Source organism: Dermacentor albipictus, unplaced genomic scaffold, assembly GCF_038994185.2.
Source record: "Dermacentor albipictus isolate Rhodes 1998 colony unplaced genomic scaffold, USDA_Dalb.pri_finalv2 scaffold_31, whole genome shotgun sequence".
Taxonomy (NCBI): Eukaryota; Metazoa; Arthropoda; class Arachnida; order Ixodida; family Ixodidae; genus Dermacentor; species Dermacentor albipictus.
In genome coordinates this window covers 2,865,848-2,881,390 of record NW_027225585.1, presented here as the reverse complement: position 1 = coordinate 2,881,390, position 15,543 = coordinate 2,865,848, and the positions used below count along the sequence as shown (strand labels likewise).

At 46.1% G+C, this 15,543-nt stretch overlaps 1 long non-coding RNA gene across 1 annotated transcript; it reads right to left on the bottom strand.

Moving 5' to 3' along the window:
* Positions 1-13,823: 13,823 nt before the first annotated feature.
* Positions 13,824-15,543, bottom strand: LOC135909921 (uncharacterized). Its single transcript, XR_010566845.2, has 3 exons — positions 15,358-15,543; positions 14,409-14,520; positions 13,824-14,226 (listed from the first exon to the last, which is right to left on the bottom strand). It is a non-coding gene; the product is annotated as an uncharacterized lncRNA (long non-coding RNA).

Genomic DNA, 15,543 nt, shown 5'->3' with positions numbered 1-15,543 from the left:
TTTCCGCTGAATGTAAGAACGTGTCATTGAACTTATCACACATTACTTCCGTGTCTACTGTGGGGAAGTTCTTTTTTATCACGTCTTCAACGCATGCGTGTTTCGATCGGCCCATCAGGTCGTTTACCAATGCCCACGTTTTCTTTACGTCGTTTTTATTTAACGAGAATTCTCGTGAGAGGTATCTTCGTTTCGCAAGTCGCAATTTCGCTGTCACCAGATTTCTTAGTGAACAGTATTCTGCTCTTTTCGTTACATCGTGCGGTTCTTTCTTGCTTTTCTGCCATGCTTTGTCCTTAAGGTAGCACAATTCTATGATATCTGGAGTGATCCATTTACTGTCAGGCTTTCTCTTCTTCACCTTTACTATTTTAGTGGAGCCTTCGTAAATCCTATTGAATGTTTCAATAAGACTACTGTACATGGCTGAGTGATCAAGCGGTAAGAGTGCACTCCAGTTTGTATTTTTGATTTTTGTGTCAACTTGTGCATTATCGATAATAGTTCTTGTAACCAAAGCCTGTCCTTTCGTTATTGGTTGTTCAGACATAATTGCTAACATGACAAAATAATGGTCAGCCAGTTTGTGCTTAACGACTCCGGATGTATACCGTTGGTTGGTTAATCGAAGGATGATGTGGTCAATGCCCGATTTGGAAATTTTTGAGCCCAAGTATTCCTCTCTTGTGTACTCATGTATTGCGTTGTATAACCCATGTTCAGCTAGCAAATTAAGGTAACCAGTTACAGTTCTTTGAGACTCTTGGAAGATATCTATATTTATATCGCCTACTAAAATCAGGTGTTTCTCGTTCATATACTTATTTAGTAAAAGCTGCAGTCCTCGATATATTTGTGTGTATTCAAGTTTGGCGGCCGATAGATAATACACAGAGTGTACGTAGTGTCCACTTTACTAATCGACAAGTTGAGCAGCTCGGCATTATCAAATTTTACCTCAATACTGTATGACAATTAACCAGCTATCTTTCACAAACACAAAAACACCTCCACCTTTCCTATTTTCCCAACATACGGCATATTGCGAGTAGCCTCTGAGGCAATACAAACTTAACCTTTCCGCTGTAATGTTGATTTCAGACAGCGCAATGACATCCACACCAGGCATTGTTTGCAAATACGCACACAAGTGATCCCAATTTTTCTGCAGGCTACGAATGTTCACGTGTAGTAATTTTAGCTCTTCATGCAGTGTTTCTTCCCTTAATGTTTCGAGGATATGCTTATCCCATTCGCTGAAGGATTCAAATGACCCCATTAGTTTATTTTTGCAAGATCAGCCACGCTATTGACACTAATTACATTAGAACCTGCTTCCTTCCTGACCAACACCTTGCCGTTCTTTGTCCAGACAAATCTGTACCCTTTCTCTTTCGCCAGCTGTCGAGTCTGCCAAAATAAGTGTCCTTGGATTTTGGTCAGATTATCATTCAGGAATATTTTCTCAGCCCTGAGAGTGTTCTTTTTGGATATCCAGAGATCTTTGGTTGCTTGGTCGGTGAATCTGACAATAATTTGCCTTGACGTGGTTTCAACCTGTGCGCTTCTTCCAAGGAATGTCGTTCTAGCGCCGGAATGTCAAGTTTATTGCTAAGGTTCACCAAGACCTGGAATAGGTCTTCCTTTGGCGATTCGGGAATGCCATGAATCTCAATATTTTTCCGGCGCGAGTACAGCTCTGCTATTTCGATGCTATCTCTTATGCGAGCAACTTCAGCATCCTTTTCAGTAAGCCGTTTCTCAAGTTCCTCGGTTTTTGCCTTTAGTTTACAGATCTCAGTTTCCTGGGAGCCGATTTTGGCAAGAAGTTCATCATACTTTTTTGACAGCAGTTCCATGAAGCTTTCTATTGATTTCGTCGTTACGTTTTGCTTGTCAAATTTCTTATCAACACTATCTAACTTGCACAAAACTTTGGCTAATTTCTGATCCAAGCTTTCAACTTTTTGAGCTGCAGCACTTAACTGCTGAGGCTCCTTGCCGCTTTCGGGGCTTTGGTCACTTGCAGTGCTGCTGTCTGAATCCGAATATTCAGTTTCCTCATCTGCGCATGACTGACATTTCCAGATGTCAATGTTACCTTGTTTCATACCTTTAAATCTTTTTTTCTGAATGCCTGAGCACTTGCCCAGATGGTAACAATGTTTACAGCGAAAACATAACAAAAACTGCTCTTTTCCAAGCTTCTTCTGGCATGCAAAACACTCTCGTTCCACCATAACTTCTTCGAAAGGGCTAGAACACTACAATACTAAATTATTTCAATACGGCAGTCAGTCCAGTGGAGCATGAGGTACAGGCAAGTGTGTCTCATTGAGGCACAATTTTCTTACCTATAACAAAGAAAACACGGTCAGAGCTCGGTCGCTGCTCCACCGGACTGCGGGGCGTTCTTCTTCTGAGCGTCCTTTTGTAGCCCGCAGAACCCGTGGTTTGTGACGTCAGCGCCGCCCCCTTTCGCGGCGTTATCGTCCCGTTGTCATCCGCGCATGCTTGGTCCAGATACCCGCGCAGATATCTGCCGCAGGCCTAGCACATCGACGCTTCCATGGTCATCGGGCGATGCGGCGGTTCCACGGCTCGGAGCTATAACAAAGAAAACACGGTCAGAGCTCGGTCGCTGCTCCACCGGACTGCGGGGCGTTCTTCTTCTGAGCGTCTTTTTGTAGCCCGTAGAACCCGTGGTTTGTGACGTCAGCGCCGCCCCCTTTCGCGGCGTTATCGTCCCGTTGTCATCCGCGCTTGCTTGGTCCAGATACCCGCGCAGATATCTGCCGCAGGCCTAGCACATCGACGCTTCCATGGTCATCGGGCGATGCGGCGGTTCCACGGCTCGGAGCTATAACAAAGAAAACACGGTCAGAGCTCGGTCGCTGCTCTACCGGACTGCGGGGCGTTCTTCTTCTGAGCGTCCTTTTGTAGCCCGTAGAACCCGTGGTTTGTGACGTCAGCGCTGCCCCCTTTCGCGGCGTTATCGTCCCGTTGTCATCCGCGCTTGCTTGGTCCAGATACCCGCGCAGATATCTGCCGCAGGCCTAGCACATCGACGCTTCCATGGTCATCGGGCGATGCGGCGGTTCCACGGCCTCGGAGCTATAACAAAAAAAACACGGTCAGAGCTCGGTCGCTGCTCCACCGGACTGCATGCATATATATATATATATATATATATATATATATATATATATATATATATATATATATATATATATATATATATATATTAGGAAAACCCTTGTAACCAGCGTGAGAAATTCACGTAAGATGTAAAATGACATATTCAATCTGCCCGCTTTGAATGATCTAATGGATGCCATTTACAGAACTGCGATATCAATTCTTGATGCAGAGCAATGGAATCGTAAACTTCATTCTTCCTATCTTTTTTTTTCAAACGGTCAAATATTTGAAAATCATTTAAAGAAAGTTTAAGCCCTAAATTGAAATTCCGCTTCCAACAGTCACTAGAATTTAACTTTCTCTTTCAAATCCAACAAATTTCATTAAAATCGGTCCAGGGGTTATCTCGTAAATACATTTTTGCGTTTTACATGTATTTGAATAGGCTGCGTCGGAGTTGGGCCCGAGCTAAAGCTTCCTCTTAACGGAAAGTCGGGCGTACTGCCCACTGACGTCCAGTTTCAGCATCCACTATAAAGGAGTCCAAAACCACCCCTTGGCCTTGCTGAAAAAACACAGTCTGTGCACAGTACGCGCTGCTGTGAACATCTCAGCCAAATTTTGCAGTCGTGCGGGGCATGTGGAGCACACAAGCACAGCGCAAAATCACCCTTTTCTCAAACACTCTTTTCAAACGACTTCCTCACCCGTTTCGAAGCCTCTGGCACCTTGCATATGTCATGTGCAAGATTACCATAGATGGAATGAGTGCGCTTCTTCTGACCGTTACTATGCACATTGTAGAATAATTAAAGGCTACGACCAACGCTCTGTGGAGGTCCCTTCGCGAGTGCGACTACAAAAAACTGCTGCGTGAGACTCTTATCGGGCGGCGGCGTACAGCGGCCGCGCACGCAGGAGCCTCGAAGGAACGATTCTCACTCGTCGGGGTTCGCTTCAAGACTGAACGTTTATTTTACAAAAGACATCGCAGTGACTAGTAAGGGAAGAGAAAAGAAAATACAAAATACGAGTTGTCCGTTGGCCGCACCGACGCATTCGTCCTTCTGAGAAGCGCCGGCCCCTCGCGCCCAGCAGGCGGTCCGCCGAAAACACGGGGCACGGATCAGGTTGCGGGTCGAGGCGCCGGTCGGGACACCAGCCCAGCGGGGCGCCCCCTCGTCCGTTCGCCGGCTCTCCCTTGGCGAGTCGCCGGGCCTCCAACCACGGTTGCAAGAAACGCGCGACGGTCGCTACCAATTCTCAACAACCTCCCCCGCAATGAGCGTCGGCTCATTCCTCCCCTAGTTCAAGCGGGACCGGTCGTTTCAGCGGCTTTCGGTCTGGCAGAGAAATCTTGCATGCTCGAACTCGGCCGTCCCCTCCAGGAAACGTTTCGCCAACCCGGCAGCGTATTTGGAATATCCAGAAGGTACAACGCATGGCAACCGCAGCACCACGCTATTGGCTTACGAGCCTGCGGGACGCCGTGATGTCACTCCTAGCAACGGCGCCAAGCGATAACTCTCGTTCCCGGTGCTCTCCGTACAAAAATCCCTCACATGACCTGATAATAGGTGCCTAGGGACAGGATTGTTTACGGTTTTTGAGAAGGCATGATGGTGGCGCCGAGCGACGCCGTGGCGTGTTCGTTCTCGGCATGTTCGTTCTCCGGCTCGCGCGGACTGTGCGTTGTTCGACGTTGCTTATGTGATCGTGCTTGCGTTGCTTGTGTGTTGGTGGTAGGTTCTGTGTTACTTGGCGGAAAGCCGCGAGTAGTGGTGGTGCGGCAGTGCGACTTTCGCCTCGGTGAGCTCTGGCAGTACAGAATCTGCGTTGTGACCCGTGCTTCTAGCGCCTCGGCAGCGAAGTTCTGCGAACCGCGATGTGCCGTCGCCGTGTCCGACTTTGCTTAACGGACATTGAGGGATGTGCTGCTCGCTACAAGTCATGTAAATGCGACTGCGTCGATCGCCCATGCACTGTTCAGCGCTGATTGTGTACACAATTAAGTGTGCTGTGCTTGAAACGAGTGGTGCAGCGGGGGGTGGTGGAGGAGCAGAGTGGCTTAGGGGTCTCCATTTGCACGTTCACAGATATGTGCTCCCGTTTTGGTCTCATTAGCGGCTGTCGCGGGATTGTGGTGTGCTCCTTGCCTAGTATGAAGTTTACGATGCTAACACACAGCATGTTCGCGTTTTTCCGTGCTATGTGTCATTTGCATGATGACCGAGTTGAAAACAAGGCATATGTCTGTGTTGTTTGCATTTGTGTGTTGTAAATTACTTCCTATTGTGGAAGTTCTGGCAGTCTTAAACATAAACGTAAACATATAAACATATTTCTGTGTGTCTGAAATTTTGAATTTCCCATAATAGCCTTTACGACTGATAAGCGGGCTACACAGCCTGTGTGAATCAGCTACCTTTTGTTGCGACCCTCTTCCATGTGGTAGACTGATGCATGGTGCGCGTTTATTTCTGTACTGTTGTAAAAACCATTTGTTTATTCACCCATGGAGTACAAATGTACTGCTTCTTCGCCGCAGTACATTTTAGTTGCGCGCTGAAGGATACTAAAAGTGGGAGGGGACCGCTATCACCCAGCATAGTATGTCCACTCAGGCGACCTGAGAGGCGGCGGTTGCGCGAGTGTATAATTAAAGAACTCTTTTTATGTCCAGTGACAGTGGCCCCTTTCCCCTTTAGTATGCTTCACCGCAGTACATAGGAGTATTGCGAAAAAGGTAATCTTAAAAAGCTCAATTATGCAACGTTTCTTTCGTAGCTTGCTACACCGCAATACAGGGGTGTAGCATCGTGCAGTAAAGCATAATAAGAGTGGAAAGGGCACATAGGTTTACTCATTATTTTCAACTGTGATATAATTTGCAAGTGCATCTGTGCTCTTGGTAAGCTTTATTGACAATTCTTTGTACATTACAAATTCATATTGCCAGGAAGCTTACTAAGGCACATTCGCCATATTGTAATGCATTATTCACCTTCAATGCAGGAGCACAATGCGGATTCATGCCTATGCTTCTGGCTGGACTGCACGTGCTCTTTGAGAACTGATTCGTTGTTCATAAGTGCACTGGTACTTACTCTAAACTGGAGGGCTGAAGTTGATATGGAAGCACAATCTTTATTAAGAGGACAAGATGTTGCCAAGGTGGTTGTAGCACAGTTTTTTTTTTCTTCGAGGTACCTTTTCTACTAGAAGCTTCCATTGCAGTGTTTCGAGCCTCTTTGAGCCAGCACATAGTCTATATAAACATCGGACACCGATTGGGAACATCACCTATGCTCTCTGCAGTAAGCTGCGCACAGGATAAGTTCATGCCTATCTATAGAAAAAAATGTAGCATGACCAGACTAAAAGGGGGTGGGCTGCAGCAATACTAAGTGTTAAATGTTGCCTTATCCTTTCTGTTGAGTTTTCTGTTTTGTGCTTTTTATTATGGATCCTCCACAATAACCATTAGAGTGCCGAACGTGAGCTTGTTGGTCTCAGATCTCATGGTTGTTACTAACAAAACAGTGTGATAAACAAACAAGGGCTTGGAGGCATCCTGTCACCTTGCTTATCTGATGGTGTTGCTTCATGAGCACCGTAGGCCTCCAGACCAACTAGGAAGGGAAATTTGTTGCAATCACTTCAGAACTGTATTGCAACCAAACGAACAGTGCTCTCAATGACAACATTTGGACAGTAGAGTGCTTGCACCCAGCAAAGTCTAAGAAGGAAGCATTCAGGATGTGCAAGTGGGCCTTTTGAAGCTGGCATCATTGTTGAAGGGGCTTTGCCTGCTACCCTCTTTATGGATACACAAAGATGATTTCCTCTTTGAGAGGGATTGTTTCAGATGTCGTTACATGGCAACAATGCTGGGTGTATAGTAGCAGAGAAGCTTGTCTTTGCCCACTGTCAATAATATGTTCCTTTTCCAGTTCCTGTGGAAGTGCCTACTTTTTGTACACAAAGTGCTCTCCATGCATGCATGCATTTTTAGCTTGTAAAGATGTCTATTACCCTTTGCCTCAAGCTGGTCCTTGTTGATGTCACCCAAGAAGGCATTGTGGAGTATGGCGATGCGCACTTACAAATCAGTGTTGATGCCAGTGAAACCAGATTAATGGAGCTGCCATTTATTTCTGTCCACTCCATCTTCATCCAGTTACAATGAGCAGTTCTTTGTCCAAACAGAAGGCATATGTAGTTGGTCATGCATAGCCTACGCACTAAGACTTGTTGGCGTGCCTGAGAACCTTAGCAGTGTCTATATGCAAAAACATTCTGATGTGTTGATGACTTCCTTCTCTTTATCACCCTTTGCCTGATGAAGCCAGCAACTTGGTCACCCGCCGTGGTTGCTCAGTGGCATGGTGTTGGGCTGCTGAGCACGAGGTCACGGGATCGAATCCCAGCCACGGTGGCCGCATTTCGATGGGGGCGAAATGCGAAAACACCCGTGTACTTAGATTTAGGTGCACGTTAAAGAACCCCAGGTGGTGGAAATTTCCGGAGTCCTCCATTACGGCGTGCCTCATAATCAGAAAGTGGTTTTGGCACGTAAAACCCCATAATTCAGCAACTTGGTCAATTAGATGTACAACAGGCTTCCCATTAGTTTTCTCAGCGTCTCCTTTACCAGGGTGCTGCTCATAGATATCTGTTTTCTTGACCTTGCACTGCACTTAAACCATGGCCACACCTGCTCAACCTATAGTATGCGATCAGAAAAGTGCTATACATCACGTTGCTCCAAACTCATGACATGCGCTACAAGGCCTTGTGGAACACCCTCATTAATTTCCGCCCTCATCATACTGTATGAAGTTTCACATGACAAGTGCGACAATTAACATCTGCTGGTTTTTCAGTGCTATTCCTGTCCAGCTTGCTGAAAGCTGTCCCGAGTGTTTCAAAAGCAAGACTGCTGTCGGACAAGAAGTGCATAAAGCAAGGGTAGCAATAACCATATATGTCACACAAAATGAAGGTCACTGAGTGTACAGGCGATTTAATTCTTATCCAACAAGCTTGGTTCTCCCTTTGCAAGTGAGTAAACCCAACTTGCCCCAAAGACATGGCCTGTGACAAACTATGTGCCAGATGCTGTGTCCCCTGCAAAGCCGAAGATGTGTACAACATCCTGACACCCGTAGTGGCTTCTACACTGGGCAAACAGGCTACTACAAGAATGACCGCCTCTAATAATATGCTAATAACATGAAAACGTGCAGAGATTTGGCTATTCATTGGGTCCAACTGCAGGTGCAAGCCACTCTTCCACCAGATTTGTGTTGTTCACAGGAATTGGAGCTATACAAATGCAGACAAAAACAGTGATGTTTGAAAGTAGTTGAGTTCAACTATATTCTGCACAAACAGTGCTACTTACAGCGCCGGTACCTTGTAGCTACATTTCATGGCTGTCCCGCCATTCAAAGGCACTATTCTTGAATTATTAACTTCTATTTATACTTATGGTGGCCACATATTACAAGTACATATCTACATTTGTGCAATATGGTTAAATGATGTCAACTATGATAGCCATTCCTAATCTGAGATGCAACAAAAGAACTAATATAGACAACAAATTGCAATTCAAGAAGACAACCCGTGCACAGGATAAGTGATAGACTTCCTTTTATTGAACAAAAGTCACATGTGTCACACGTCACCAGCAGTGGGTAGCAAACTTGCAAGCTTGGGTGACAGAGGCAAAACTTAGCAAAATGCTACACTCATACTCAAATGTATAATGGCCTATGACACAATAAACTACATTATATTGTACTGAATGAAAGGGCAAGACTCCATCCAAGAACACATTACGGCACAACATAATTGACATGGTGTAAAAGATGTTAACACGCCTTCCCCATAAAAAAAGAAACACTGAAAACATGCCTTAAAGGGCAATGTGCAGTGTCTGAAAGCAAGGAAAAACAACCCAAAAAAGGTTTCGCTAAGTCTTTCAATGATGAAAATTGTCAAACTGTCTTGTCACTTCTTAATGGATCTGCATTGTGTACTAGGGTGTTCTGATAAGGCAGTTTCAGCAAGTGTATTGGAAAGCAGTGTTCCCAGTCTGTGCCCAATATTTCGAATTTAAAGAGGGTCAGGCTGCCTTTCAAAGATGTACATTTTAATTTATAAAACAGAAAAAGGCAAGCAAAATTGCTGTGCTTTAGAAATTCACTTAAAGCAGTGCTAGTAAATTAAAGTATTAGTTTTCACTTATACAGCTTTCCACCTCTAACATTGTTTATCCCAGTTGCAAAAAGATGGGAATTTCTTTTTGAACAGAACTTTTTAAACTATATTTAACAGGCGAACCAAATACATCATAAAAGTGGCATTTCGCATCTGCAACAACTTCAATGTACTTGAAATTCAGCATATTGGGACATGGAGGAAGCCATAAAAATGCAATAACGGCCCGAGAGAGTTCTCTGCAATTAGGTGAAGAAATTGGCACATACCTGCAACATTTATTGATATCTAGGGTGAACTTTAACATCCAATGCAATATAGGCTCTTTCGGGACTGTTTATAACGTTTTGTGCCAGCGCACATACGTTAAAACACTATTCAGTGCTTGCACGCCGTGTCGATGTATGCCGAATTGCATTAACAGGACGTGAGCAGCACAGTAATCGCAAGGGCGTTTTGTTTCCTCTTGAGGGCATCGCGCTGCGTATCATTAGTAGTAGTGGTGGAATACGACTCCATCTCACAGGTTCCGATCTTGTCAGCATGGTTTTCGCCCAGCGATCCTCGCAGCGTAAACTGTCGCACCGGCGTAGATCCCGATTCCTATCAATCGGTTGTCGGCATGGGTTTCGCCCAGCGATCCTCGCAGCGTAAATTGTCGCACCAGCGTAGATCGCGATTCGGCAGGGCGGAGACGGCGCTTCGATGGATGGGACGGAAAGTCGCGTCACCCTCGGCTCGCGACCGCGCCAGCACACAGTTACGCCAGTTTCACGTAGCCGCGTCTGCGCATAGAATAAAGAACAACTTTAGAGAAGGGAAACTGTACCTTTGGCAGTGGTTCGAAAATAAGCAGCGGCAGCGCATGGAACTAACTTTCGGGGACGCCAGATGACGTTGCTCAATCAGGAAGCGGAAGTGCAAACTTTTTTTTTTAGCGCAAAATTCAATATGGCCGTTTTTTGCCGGTCGCGTACGCTGGTACGTGCCGTGCTTGCCCTGCAGGCTATGCGGCATGCCTCAATGCCTTCGCTGCCGCTCAGCTGGTGCGTTCTAATTGCCAAGAGCCTCTACTGACGCCCATACAAACAAGCCACAAGTGAGTGAACAGAACGCGCGACTTTATTGGCAGAAGACAAGCAGTGTACATCCTCGTGCAATAGCAGAAATAAAATTTGCATGTCGAGATACGCTGGAATCATTGACGCGAGCTCGTAAACGGCTCACCGTCGTCGTCGCACGTGGTGGTCAGGTTAACGAGCAAGAACCAGCAGCGGAAACATATTGGACAGAGTGTGCCACTTATTTGCAGCGACAGTCGCCGTTAAAAATGCCCAAATTGCATTGCGAAGCAATCGGGAGACGCAGGCATCTGCTGCCGCAGCCTACACAGCGACATGGGCTACCCCAGATTTTAGCCGTTCACTCCTTTCCAACCTGCACGTTTCTTTTCTTTCGGGGGCCGCTAATGTGTGGCTCACACTTGGTGTCTCACATTGTCTCGCTATGGACAAGTCGCTTTCGTGGGCATCGCCTCCATCAGCTACTTTTGCGGGCCTTTCCACCCATGTAGCTATCAACTTCATACGCATCGGACTATGTAAGCACGTATGCTGGTCTCCGTTCATGCCTAATCGCGGCCGAGAAAGGCCAGAGGCACAATATGCCCATTGCTGCAGCAGGAAAGCGCGAACGGGGAGCACGAATCACGGTGCATGAAAATTGGGAGTCTATGTCGCTGTGCAGGCTGCAGGAGCGAATGCTTACTTCGAGAGACTGCTTCCCAGTGCAACCGACCAGGCCGCAATATTCTAAAAACATAACACTGCGACCATAACCAAGTGACATAACAGCAAAATTAAACAGCAATCAGTCACCGCATGAGGTTCAGACAATACGTTATACATTGGCGACGAACTATATGGCAACAGTGAGCATTCACATACACGGGTCTCTTAGGGTACATTGAGCTGCCTACCTACAGGCGTAGTGCCCGACTTCGTCGCACGTGGTGGTCTACTAACGAGCAACAACCAGCAGCAGAAACAGATTGGACAGAGTGTCCCACCTGTTTGCGGCGACAGTCGCTGTTAAAGATGAGCAATTTGCAGTGCAAAGCAGTCGGGTGACGCAGGCATCTGCTGCCGCAGCCTACACAGTGACATGGACTACCCATCATTTTAGCATTGACACCTTTCCAGCCTGCATGTTTCTTTCTTTTGGAGGCCGCTAATGTGTGGCTCACACTTGGTGTCCCACATTGTCTCAATATGGACAAGTCGCTTTCGTGGGCATCACCTTCATCAGCCACTTTTGCGGGCCTTTCCACCAAACTTGATACAGGTCCGACCATGTAAGCACTTATGCTGGTCTCCGTTCATGCCTAATCGCGGCCGAGAAAGGCCAGAGGCACAATTTGCCCATGGCTGCAGCAGGAAAGGGTGAATGGGGAGCACGAATCACGGTGTGCGTAAATTGGGAGTCTATGTCGCTGTGCAGACGGCAGGATCAAATTCTTACTTCGAGAGGCTGCTTCCCAGTTCAACCGACCAGGCCGCAATATTCGAAAAACATAACACTGCGACCATAATCAAGTGACATAACAGCAAAATTAAACAGCAATCAGTCACCGCATGAGGTTCAGACAATACATCATACATTGGCGACGAACCATATGGCAACAGTGAGCATTCACATACACGGGTCTCTTAGGGTACATTGAGCTGCCTACCTACAGGCGTAGTGCCCGACTTCGTCGCACGTGGTGGTCTACTAACGAGCAACAACCAGCAGCAGAAACAGATTGGACAGAGTGTCCCACCTGTTTGCGGCGACAGTCGCTGTTAAAGATGAGCAACTTGCAGTGCAAAGCAGTCGGGTGACGCAGGCATCTGCTGCCGCAGCCTACACAGCGACATGGACTACCCATCATTTTAGCATTGACTCCTTTCCAGCCTGCATGTTTCTTTTCTTTTGGAGGCCGCTAATGTGTGGCTCACACTTGGTGTCCCACATTGTCTCAATATGGACAAGTCGCTTTCGTGGGCATCACCTTCATCGGCCACTTTTGCGGGCCTTTCCACCCAACTTCATACACGTCCGACCATGTAAGCACTTATGCTGGTCTCCGTTCATGCCTAATCGCGGCCGAGAAAGGCCAGAGGCACAATTTGCCCATGGCTGCAGCAGGAAAGGGTGAACGGGGAGCACGAATCACGGTGTGCGTAAATTGGGAGTCTATGTCGCTGTGCAGACTGCAGGATCAAATTCTTACTTCGAGAGGCTGCTTCCCAGTGCAACCGACCAGGCAGCAATATTCGAAAAACATAAAACTGCGACCGTAACCAAGTGACATAACAGCAAAATTAAATGGCAATCAGTCACCGCTTGAGGTTGACAATACATTATACATTGGCTACGAACCATCTTACAGGCATAATGCTTGCCTTTGTCACATGTGGTGGTCTGGTAACGAGCGACAACCTGCGGTACAAACAGATTGGACAGAGCCTTGCACCTGTTTGAACCAACAGTTGCCGTTGAAGATGAGCAACTTCCATTGCGAAGCAATCAGGTGACGCAGGCATCTGCTGCCGCAACCAACACAGCGACATGGACTACCCGGCATTTTAGCGTTAACTCCTTTCCAACCTGCACATTTATTTTCTTTCGGGGGCCGCTATGTGTGGCTCACACTTTGTGTCCCACTTTGTCGCAATGTGGACAAGTCGCTTTTGTGGGCATCACCTTCGGCAGCCATTCTTGCGGGTCTTTCCACCCATACGGCTATCAACTTCATACACTTCGAACCATGTAAGCACATATGCTGGTCTCCGTTTTGAGCAAATCATGGCCGAGGTAGGCCACAAGCACAATTTGCCCATGGCTGCAGCAGGCCAGAACGAACGGGGCGCACCAGTTACGGTGTGTGTATACTGGGAGTCTATGTCGCTTTGCGGACTGCAGGAGCAAATGCTTACCTCGAGGGACTGCTTACCAATGCAACTGACCAGGCCCCCACATCTGTAACACAGTTACCACAACCAAGTGTGGCAGCAAAACCAGATTCTGCAATCAATCACTTCACTGTAGCTTGCACAAAGACCCAGGCTATCAAGGAAGAGGAGCAATCATCAACGAGACTAGGAATATGGAAAATGAGAAAGCTTGCATTCAAGAGAGAAGCCACTCTGCTCTGCAAGCATTGAAGGCTAAAAACACCAAGAAAAGTAAAATGGTGCATAGCACATGTGCATAGGTTAATGCAAGACGCATGCCGATGCTGCATCAGCTATTTCAGGAGAGTAATTGCGCATGACAACATACACTAGAAGATACTGCTACAGATATGTTAGGCTGCTAGACAGTGACTGGTATTAAGTATCAGCGAAATATCCAAATATAAAGGTTGACCTTTATATTTGGATGAGGATGAATAACCTCTAACAAAAATGGGCAATGAGAAAGCTTGCATTTATAGAAGAAAAATTACACTTCGCACAAACGGAATTAACATGGCTTGGAAGCTGATTAAGGACGAACTGATGAAACTCAATCTTTTGGCCAGCGTCGTCCGTGCTTGGTCAGATGTTGCAGGTGCATCTGAAGACGAAGAATTTCTAGAAAGTCCTTTTTGAGTTACTTGGATGACTCAGCCAAATGTCCGTGCTGGTGGAATGGTGGCTGAAGCTCTTTGCAGTCTTAACACAGTCCTTTGCAGACTTGATATCTCATCCATATTCTTGTGCATGTGCTTCTTTGTTCTTGGTGTAAAAGCCTTGCAAATTCGGCTCCAGCCCCTTCCTGTTGGTGCAGATAGGAGCTCCTGTGATGACCAAGATGTGCTTGGCATAGACTCTGTTGGGGCAAAACGGTGACACGTGAGATATAGCACAGATTAGCCAAATTTATGTGGGTTTTATATGTTCGAACCAATTATACTGAACCATATATATGAACAAACATTCATATCTGCTGCAAACGGCAAGCCAATACAGCATAGATCAAACATATTTATTTCTGAACCATATGTTGTTTACCTTGTAGTAGTAGCCAATGTCCACACAATGACCTTGTCGTAGCAGGCAGCAGCTTCTGTTTAGTGCGTGGAGTGTGTTGCTTTATACTGGTGCCGTCCTCATTACTGCATGTCTGGAACAGAAATTTTGACTGAATCAGAAATTGAAAAAGCAAAGTTTTGCAATATGAAATGCAAAAAGGTGTGACATATATGTTGTAATGATTTGCGACTACAGAACACATGCAAATGTACACTGTCTATTCTAGGGTGCTTAAGCAGCATGTTAAATAAATATTGCTATTGCCCATAAAATTGATGTCTGCCTAACTACAATGCATGTCAACAGCGGAAGTACTATTAAGATCACAAATGAGAACATTTGTGGGTTCATTTATGCTCTAGAAGTGATCACACTGCTAGTTACTCAAGCAAATGCATGAAAGTCATGAAGCTATTAGAACTGATGCATTATTTTTCTCCACGAACGTGATGCACCGCTTCACTACTGCAAAAATAAATGCCCTACGGTAAACCAATCTGAACAGCAAGAACATTTGGAACCAACAAGTACGAAATATGGGTATCATGCTTGCAACTGTTTAATACATTAAATTCTGTACTTTCACTTCATTTTACCAAAGGATTATTCGGTTTTGTGGACGAAAGACGTTGCCGGCCGACTCGAAAAAAAGTTTAATCTGTATATTGATAAGGCTACTCAGTCACCTACAACCACGGCTACAATAACATGAAAAATGAGACGCGCGTTCCGATATCGCTCTTTCTTTCCTGGTTGTGTGTGTAAACCAAACGACAGCCTCGCAAGTAAAGGTTTATTTAGGAAACAGCAACTGAGATCCTCACTGCCCATATGTAATGCAGGATCTAGTTCGTTAACTTGTGCCCGCCTGGAAGGTAATGAGACAGATATTATATAACGATTGAAGCAGCGGTGTTAAACGACTCACCGTTATTGCCGTTGTCAGCCGCAGCAAAATCCAGCTCCCGTTTCGATGCAGACCTGTTCCGAATGGCTCACGACCGAAACCCAACTGCCGGGCTTACATGTCCGCTTGCAAACACGTAACTTCACCCCAAGTTACATAGAAGCGCAAGAAACTAGTTTTAGAAACAAAGAAGCAACCAGTCTTGAG